This window comes from Carettochelys insculpta, chromosome 1 (genome assembly GCF_033958435.1).
Source record: "Carettochelys insculpta isolate YL-2023 chromosome 1, ASM3395843v1, whole genome shotgun sequence".
NCBI classification, from domain to species: Eukaryota; Metazoa; Chordata; order Testudines; family Carettochelyidae; genus Carettochelys; species Carettochelys insculpta.
Window position 1 is genome coordinate 322,499,130 of NC_134137.1, and position 10,052 is coordinate 322,509,181.

The following is a 10,052-nucleotide window of genomic DNA, read 5'->3' on the forward strand; positions in this document are numbered from 1 at the left end:
TTACCGGATCCCCCTAGTCTTCATGTATGTTAACCCCTTCAAAGAATTCCAACAGGTTCCCTTTACAGAAACCATGTTGACTTTTGCCCAACAAATTATGTTCTTCTATGCATCTGACAATTTTACTCTTTACTATTGTTTCAACTAATTTACCCAGTACTGATGTTAGACTTGCCAGTCTGTAACTGCCAGGATCGCCTCTAGAACCCTTTTTAAATATTGGCGTTATGTTGGGGATCTTTCAGTCCTTGGGTACAGAAGCTGATTTAAAGGATAGATTGCAAATCACCGTTAATAATTGAACAATTTCACATTTGAGTTCTTTCAGAACCCTTGGGTGAATGCCATCTGTTCCTAGCGATTTTTTACTGTTAAGTTTTTCTATTTATTCCAAAACCCACTCTAATGACACTTCAGTCCGGTACAGTTCCTCAGATTCACCACCCACAAAGAACGGTGCAAGTTTGGGAATCTCCCTAACATCCTCAGCTGTGAAGATTGAAGCAAAGAAATCATTTAGTCTCTCCAAAATGGCTTTATCATCCTTGATTGCTCCTTTTGTATTTTGATCATCTAGGGATCCCACTGGTTGCTTAGCAGGCTTCTGGTTTCCAAGGTACATAAAAACATTTTGCTATTACTTTTTGAGTTTTTGGCTAGCTGTTCCTCAAAATCTTTTTTGGCTTTTCTTATTACATTTTTACACTTAATTTGGCAGTGTTCATGTTCCTTCTTATTTACCTCACTAGGATTGGACTTCCACTTTTTAAAATATGCCTTTTTATTTCTGAATAGCCAATGTCAGATGCTTTAGAGAGAATGAACAGAACAGGCAATCATCAAGTGACCCATCCACTGCCATTCACTTCAAGCTTTTCCACAAGATAAGTCTAACTCACAGGAGAAAGGCTCTGCTCGAGGTTCTGATTTGCCTTGTACATTCTGATATAATGGTCCAGGTTCTCTGCTGTGCCACAGCTTCTGTAGTGCTGTGCAAGTACCAGTCCTGGTCTTTGTGGAGCCATGAATTGCTCTAAATTCTGCCATCTTCCGAAGAGCTGCATAACAGCTGGGATAGTGAGAGCACAACAAACCACCAATATGTCTACTACTCAGGGGAGTAACCTGACTCCAACAATGTGATCAACCTAATTTTGAAAATGAACAATTTAAATAAACTCTGGAAATCAGCATTGTTTTTAAAGCATTTATCTAATGCCAAAAAAATATTCAACTTAATCCAAAGTTTTGCATTCACAAGAATTTGTCACACTGACTATTGAACAAGTCACGCTGACCTAACACCCCTCAAAACTTCCCAAATGTATTTGAGTTTTACCTGAGCTATTTTGCAAGTTTTCTTTCAGATTTGAAATACCTATGTCTTCAGTCTTGTGTTACCTTTCAATTTCCTTAACCCAATGAGGTAAAAAATTACATTCTCTTTTACTGCAAATGATTTCTTGTAAAGGCGGTAGCAATGACAACGTAGGAATGAAGTCTGTTTATCTATAGAATAGGACAAAAGACAATAATAGGGCACACTTTTCCATATTGTCCCACCAATCAGCCTCAATCCTTGCTTGAAGGACATATCTCTAGGAGTCAAAGGACAGTGCAAGCCCCCATGACCATTCAAACATTGGCCTCTCTAAAGAGATTGCCAAAAAAGTTGCCAATTAGTGCTAATTGTAGTGGAGGTTTTTGTGATGTGGACCTAAGTGTACCAGGAATTGGATTAAGACCATCAAACTCATTTTCTATGCAGCTGATACACTGAAAATTCTAAAGCTTTTATTCAGGTCACTACCACTTGGACAGTGTTAGCATTTGGAAATATTGTCTGACTATACGTCAGGAGAATAGAATTGGAACTCTCAGTCATTGGTTTTTCTCTTTTTTCTTAAAGTGTTGCATTCATTCTATTTTCTTTTAATACACTGAGTTTTTGGAGCCCCACAACATTGCAAAGCATAAATTTCAAGGGGCTTAGAGTCAGCTGTGTCCTTTGTGGTTAACAGTATATAAAGTAGAGATACCTGATTTTAGATATCAAATCTTTGACAGATGTCTTTTGATTTAGGTGCATTTTGTTACTCTCCATTATTGTGGTCCTTGTTGATCTGGACCATTTCTTTCCTGTGATTAAATGTAAAATGAATTCAGACTCATCTCTTTCCATCTCATGTGAACAAAGCATGTGACCCATTTACTTAGCTGCACTCCTCTTTATGATAAATGTTGTCTTTTTCATTGGTTTCTGCTAGGATATTTGAAAATGAAACAGCTCTATGTGTTCTTACAAAAGACACTGGTGGGATGTCACCTCACATTTGTCAACAACAAACAACACACTCTTTTTAACAAGTGGGGTGCGTTGAAGCCAGAACAACGTTGAAATAGCACACATCGCATCTACATGCTCCGTGTGCTATTTTGACATTGAAATCGACATTAGGCAGTGAGACATCGAAATTGCTATTCCCATCCAAAGATGGGAATAGCGTCCTACTTCGATGTTCAACATTGAAGTAGGGCATGTGCAGACGATCCGCATCCCGCTACTTCGAAATAGCGGGGTCCTCCATGGCGGCCATCAGCTGAGGGGTTGAGAGATGCTCTGTCCAGCTCCTGCAGGGCTCTATGATCACTGCAGGCAGCAGCCCCTAGCTCAGGGCTTTTGGCTGCTGCTGCTGCAGCTGGGGGTCCATGTTGTGTGCACAGGGTCTGCAACTTGTTGTCGGCTCTGTGGATCTCGGGCTGTGCAGGGCAAGGATGTCTGGGAGGTGTTCTTTAAGGGAGTGGCTAAGGGCTTTGCTGGCCCCTTATTTCGACGGGGAGTGCTTGTGTGTGTGGACGCTCCACATTTCCTTCCAGGACAGTTCCTTTCGATGTTCCCCATTGCTATTTTGACGTAGAACGTCGACGGCACCAGCCCTGGAGGACATGTAGGTGATACACGTCGATGTCCTTTCTTTGAAATAGGCTACTTCGATGTAGTGTACAAGTGTAGACGTAGCCGTGATGTTTTACAATGTCTTGCAAGGGATCTTTGTGAGCTGACACTAATTAGCCCAGAAAAAGATAAGTAATTAAATCACCAAAAACTGCTTTCCGATAATCTGAAAACTCTGACTCAACCCAAGACAAGAAGCTATTAGGAACCTGAAATATGTAACATTCTGGTTACAACTACACTAGAGTGTTTTGTTGACAAAGCTGGCATTTTGTTGCCAAAACCTCGGGAGCGTCCAGATTCCCAAGGTGTTCTGTACACCGTAAATTGACGGAACGCAGCACTTTTGCTGACAGCCTTATCCCGCTCCCTGCAAGGAAGAATGCCTCTGTCAACGGAGATCTGCCAACGCAAAGCTGGTCTTGCTCTTCCGGGGGGGGGGGCTCCTGTTGACAGAAAAGGTCTCCAGGGTGCTGTGCAGGTGCACCTGGGGACGCCCTGTCCACACTACACTCATTCCTCCTTATATGAGAACAATTGGTTCTCAACTTTCTGCTCGTAGGCAAAAACTCATAGGAGGGACACTAAATTCCCATTAAAATACATGTAAAAGTCTCAGATTGGTTCCCAGTGCTCTTAATTCGGTGAAGGAGTGGTAGCATGTGGCGCTCCTTTTGAAAGGTAAGTGAACTTTTGGTTGGGGGGGGTTGGAGAGGGTTAAAGGCTGGGGACAGTTTGGGGCCATGAATGGGAGGGAGGGGTAAAACCTGGTGGCTGGTTGGGTTCATGGGGCGGGTGGAGGGGGGGTTCAGGCTGCGGCAGGTTGGGTGTGTGGGGCTGGTGGGGGGTCAGGTGGTGGGGCCGGTGGCAGTGGTCAGCCTGTGGTGGGTTGGGCCTGCAGAGCCAGTGGGGGTGGTCAGGCTATGGCAGGTGGGGGTCACGGAGCTGGAGGTGGGGGGGGTCAGGCTGCAGAGGTGTGGGTGTGCGGGGCCCGGCGGGGGGTTGAGACTGTGGTGGGTTGGGTGTGCGGGGCTGGTGGGGCAGTGTCAGGCTGCAGAGGGTTGGATCCATAGGGAGGAGGGTAAGGTTCAGGGGGGAGTTCATTCGTCTACTGAACAAAGGTAAGTATATGTGTCCCTTGCTTCAGTGAGTACTCTTAAGTAACGTACTCGTTTAACGAGGGATGAGCATAATCATCTGCTGCTGGCCCCTCGTAAAGCCACAGGGGGCCCAGGAAGCCCTCTGGCAGTATGCTGAGAGTGTGGAAGCAGCAGAGGCACCATCTGTGGTCCCCCCACCCTCACAGCCACTCCTTCCCTGAGTGTGCTGTAAGGTGACAGAAACCCAGCCACCGTGAGCCCCCCTGGGCCCTGGAGGGAGCAGACTGAGGGGTCTCAGGAGACACCACAGGGTACCAAGTGGCAGCCCCCTCCTGGACTGAGCACAAGGTCAGACCCTCCTTTGACTCCAGGCGAAGTGCCACAACGCCCTTGCCTACGTCCAGATGACCACCGCCCTTGTAGGAAGGGGCCACCCACAGCACGGAGCAGGTCCAGGTGAAGGTTAAAGAACTTCAGCAGGACTATGCTTGGGCCTGGGATGCCGCCCAATGCTCCGGAGCAGGAACCCGACATCTGCCCTTACTAAAGGTGCTTAACATCCTGGGGATCAGGGGGACAAATCTTCTCCACTGTGTCCCATTGACACAGCACTGGAGGCCCCCCGCAGCTGCAGCCAGAGCCCCCACAGGAGGAGGAGGAGGAGGAGGAGGAGGAGCAGGCCTTCAAGTGCTAACACCCACTGGACCTGGAGGCAGACATGGCTTCATAAGAGAGCAGCAGCCTGGTGATCATTGTGGAGTTGGTCCCTGAAGCCAGGCAACCTCCTGAGCAATGCCAGTGCTGGGCGAGGGTCCCTCCAGTGAGTACTCCATGCATCACACACCCCAGGATGTGGGGGGCGGATGCAGATGGGGCAGGCTATAAGCATCACCTGGCCAGCTTGGGTGGGACCTCATGCTGCAGTTCTGGCATGTGGAACTATGTGCAAGGTCGTTTGTGGCACCCAGACCCAGCGGGCAGCCCCCGAGTCAGGGTGCCAGCCTCACAGGAGGCTGGATGAGCCACAGGCCTAGGGATGGGGCACTGCTAGCACATGCTCTGGCTGGAAGCGTGCTAGCCACAAGGGCAACGGCCTGACCCCAGACACACCAAGGAGTGCAACTCCCAGCACTCAGGCTTGCTCGCAGGTGAGAGCCAGCACCTGCTTCTGTGGACAGTGCTGCGAGCCACAGGTGGGGGAGTGTGGTCTAGAGGGGGCTGGGCTGCTCCCAGCTCACCCACTACCCATGCGGGGACCCTTCTGTGGCTGGACACCCGCTTTGTCCACTAGCCCGTCGAGTGGGGGGAGGTGCCGTTGTGGTCAACCCAGTCCCAGAGGCATTGCGGAGGCCCCCTGTGGCAGGGCCTGTTGTGCAGCTCTGGCTCCCGGGACATTCCCGTCCCTTGGTCTGGGGGGTTGTTGACTGCAGATGATGGTGGGGGCAGGGCCTTAGGGGCTGCATTGTGTGAATGACTTTGGCATCTCTCCTCTTGGTCTTCCTTACAGCTGGACCTGCACTGTCCAAGGACTGGGCCAGCTCTACCTCACCGCCGGGGTGATCCAGCCCCACACTCACAGCAGGCCCAACCCACAGCTGGAGGGGCCATCACTGGGTGTAAGAGTACTTCCAGAGTGGCCACAACACCTCCCTCAGGAGGATGACAGAGCTCGTGGAGCGGCAGTTGCAGGATGACTGGGTGTGGCAGTTGTGGGCCTGGGACCGGCTAATGTCCCTTTTCAATGCCGCCACCAGTGTCTGGCAGGACATGGTTGCCCAGACAGCCCCTCCACCTGCCACTGCCCCCCCTCACACCCTCCTGCCCCTTCCCCCCACCGCCACTGCCTCTGCTGCCCAGCCTCTGCTGGCCATCCTGCAGGGCGTCATAGACTTCCTGCAGCAGCTGAGGACCATGCCTGCCCCCCTGCTGTCCAAGCCCCCTCTCTGCTCTCCCTGCCAACCCAGATCCCGCCACAGCCCCACCACCTCCATACCTTCTCCTACTCCTGGCCCCAATGGGGGCCCCATAGAGTAGAGTAAACCAGGCACAAAGCCCCAGGAAGGTGGCCTTCTGCGTGCAAAAGTTCTGGAGTTACTGCTGGCTGTTCCACTGCCCCATGACCAGTCCCACACCTCAGAATTGATGCGGTGCATCCAGATCCACCTGCACACCCAGTGGGATGGGCACAGGTGTGACCGTTTGGAAGCCACTGTGAGTTCCTTGAAAGTGATGTCAGGCTCGCCCTCCCTGAGGAAGGAGAAAATGGACATCAGGAGGTACAGCAAGTGCTGAAGCACCTCGAGGTGGGGCCAATGCAAGCCTGGGAGCTGCTCTGGAACCACGGCTTGCTGGAAACAGCTGTGTTTGCCAGAAAACATCAAAGCCCTGCTGTAGGAGCTGTGCTGTCCCTTGTGGAGGTAGGCATGCCTCAGCATGGGCAGGGAACAGGCATCTGGGGGGGCCCTTTAAGAGTGCATCTCAGCAGGGCTTCTGGCAGAGAGTGCCAGCCATGCAACCCTGTCTGATGGGGTTCTGGGTGGCTTTTCTGCCGAGAGAGCAGCCGGGCAGTCTGGCTGCTGTCTGTTGACAGAGCGGATCAAAAGCGCAATCTTTGCAGTCTGGACACGATCTGTCAACAGAAGTTTTGCTGAAAGATATTTTCTGACAAAAACTTCTGTCAACAGATCACTCTAATCTCGCTATAGCCTCTCAGTACACCTTTGTATGCCTAGGTATTGAAACACACATGGAAGATCACCCACAGTTTGGTAGTATTGCTGCCCTAAACAGTTGTGCGCAGAAGGGCCTGTTTAAACAGGAATTTCAGCATTATCAGTTCTTTTGCCTGCATGTGTTAAAATCACATTTTAGCACAACGGCAAGCATTTCCTGTAGCTTTTCTTTCTGCAGTACCATATGAAAAGGGAAGTTGATAAAATTTCTTCTCTTTCAACAATTGCTAGTTCAAATATTACAAGCTCTCATATTTAAACAATAATTTAAAATTGTATATCTGTTGCTTGACTGTAATTCAGGGTCACCAACCATCAGTAAATTTATGGACAGGCTGTAAAAAATAACTAAAATTGGATGTGTCCATAAAGTCTGTAAAAAAAAGTTGGTGTCTGTAAATTTTGTAGAAGTGCAGTAAAATTTCAAAAAACAGCTATTATTCTATAGTAACTAAATTTTTTCTGTGCTGCTTCAGCCATTTATCTGCGAGGCAGCAGAAATTGGGCGTTTTAGTTGCTTACTTAGCTCAATAGTTGAGGTGATGTAACCAGCTATGGTTAACAGCGTCAGCGTTCAGCTGTGCAATCACAAAATGGAAAACTTCCAGGACCACAACTAATTAAATGAAAGTTAATTAAATAGCATAGTGTTCTTGTGATGTATGAATGACAACGATTATTCACTTTTGGCTGTTCATATCTTCTCAATTTAGTATAAAAATTATGTCTGTAAACAAATTTGTCTGTCTGGAAATTTTCCCCATTTTGTCTGTGAATGAAATCTCTGTGGGTTGGCAACCCTACTGTAATTGTTCCTTTGGTGTTTGTACGAACACATAAACAATATTTATAAACGGCTTTGAAGATGAAAGCATTTTCTAAGTGCTACATATTTTTATTATTGATACATATTTTCCAGAGATTTTTAAACTGTTGCTACACTTTTGTACCAATACATTTAAACGTGAGATATCTCATGGACTAAAGATATGTTAGACTGTATTCATGGGCATGTTCTCGTTGGCTGTGTCTACACCTCAGTGAGGAGGAAGACAGTGATGCCTTGAAATAGTGCTTTATTTCACATGTGGTGCTGTTTAGACAGCACCACATAATGAAATAGCCTATTTAGAAATTGACTCAAAACAAGCCACATAATTTGCATGGCACGAATGGTGTAGCTTATTTTGAGGTTCGGGAGCCATGTAAATAGCCATTGACTTCAAGGGTAATGACCTAAAAACTTGTTATAATTTACATTTCTGTATCTATTACAAATGCCCTGTTGATCATTACATGATTATCATTTTAAACATGTTGTTCAAAGCTAGTCTGTACAGTAACTAATTGTTTGTTCTAATTAAGCATATCTGTACAGATTTAGTCCTAAATCACCATATCTTGTTGTATGCAAGTGCTAAAGGCACATTTACAAAACCCTTGCTGTCCACAACTATTTGAGTCTTAATTTTGATCAAATAGATACAAAAGGGACTACAATGCATTTAAGAGCTGACCCTTTTGAAATACTAATGAAGAAGGAGATTATGGAAGTTCCAAAAGAGGACCTGTTTTTTCCCGGGTCTGCCGAAGGGCACAGGGGCATGGCATGAGGACTCAAGGCACAGCAAAACACTAAGCGTGGGAGCCAGTCAAAATGTCTGGGCTTGTGCTTCACCAAGTGCAAGCAGCACTGTCCTTAGACATACAGCGCATATGGAGCTGCATAGGGCACCACTAACTTTGGCCATGGCCAACGCCAGCTCCCACAACCCTGGTCCGCCATCCCTGGTGGCCTGAATCCATCACCACTCCCCGCCCATTCCCAATCTCTCTCCCAGTCCTGCTGGACCCAATCGCCCACCTTCTGCTCTTCCTCCTGGCTTCTTCTGCCGGCTGTACCTCCCAGTCCTCAGCTCCAGCTTGCTGCTCCCCTGCCCACTCTCTGCTCTGTATCTCAGCCTGAAGCTCTGGCTGGCTGCACAGATTGGTCTGCCTGTTCATCACCCATCAGCCGCCCTGCTCTACTCCTGCTCCCTACAGCTCCTGCCCCCAGAGCCCTGAGTGCAGGCCTACCCTGGTGTGGCTGCCCGTCCCCCCAGCCAGGGATGGAGGATGCAGGTGTTTGGTCTGCGTAGGGTACCAAAAACCATAGAGATAGCCCTGAGTGCAAGGCCTGATTCAGTGTAGTGCCACAGTGTGGTCTGTCTTACTCCCTCCTCCATAGCTGTTGACAGAGCTAGGGCAGGAAGCTCCTACTTCAGCGTGGGGGAAGGTGACACAGAGCTTCCAGGAGCTCTTGTTGTAATTCAGATACACCTATTGGCTGCAACTGAGTGCTGGTAAATTCTTTTGTTCTTGCTGGATTTAAACACACCTAGTGTTATATATTTTTATATTTCTTATTTCAAATAAGACTCCAATTTCATCCTCAAGTTACATTTTTACAGCTAAGTTATCACTACAGAGATTTGAAATAGAAAGATTGAGTATCTTGACAGCTATAATGCTATTTCAGTTGTTTGTTTTAAAAGGCCTGTAAACATTTTAGATTTTCTAATTCACAAATTATCTTTGTCATAATCATTTGCAATTCATTATCTATTGGGCCACATGGAATATCTCCCAGAGAAAGATATTTGATACTGGAATGTATGATGACATTGAAAAGACAAGGAAGGTTTGCAAAATTCTGTGACAAGGACGTTGAATTTCATCCACAGCATTTATTGTTTTCTTTCTAATCGAAGTATCAGGGAGGTAGCCAAGTTAGTCTGTATCTTCAAAAGCAACAAGAAGTCCCGTGGCACCTTATAGACTAACAGATATTTTGAAGCATAAGCTTTCATGGGAAAAGACCCGCTTCATCAGATGTATCTGATGAAGAGGTTCTTTGCCCACAAAAGCTTATGCTCCAAAATGTCTTTTAGTTTATAAGGTGCCACAGGACTTCTTGTTGTTTCTAATCCAAACCACCTGTGCAAGGCCCTCTTCATCTCTGTAGGCCTTTTAAAGTCCATTTAGGTGGAGGGTGCTAATAGGCAGGCTGCAATAAAAGAGGAATTTCTTGTTTACCTTTGAGAAAGCAGAAAGAACCTGGAACAACCTACAATACACGGAACTTGCAGAAAGGAGCACGGATCGCAGGATGAAAGACTTTGGAATAACTTCTTCCCACGGGCTGAGGGATTATGTGGTACATAGGATGCTGCACAGGCCCTCTGCACTAGAGTGAATTTCAGCCTGTATTATAATGTTCTGCAT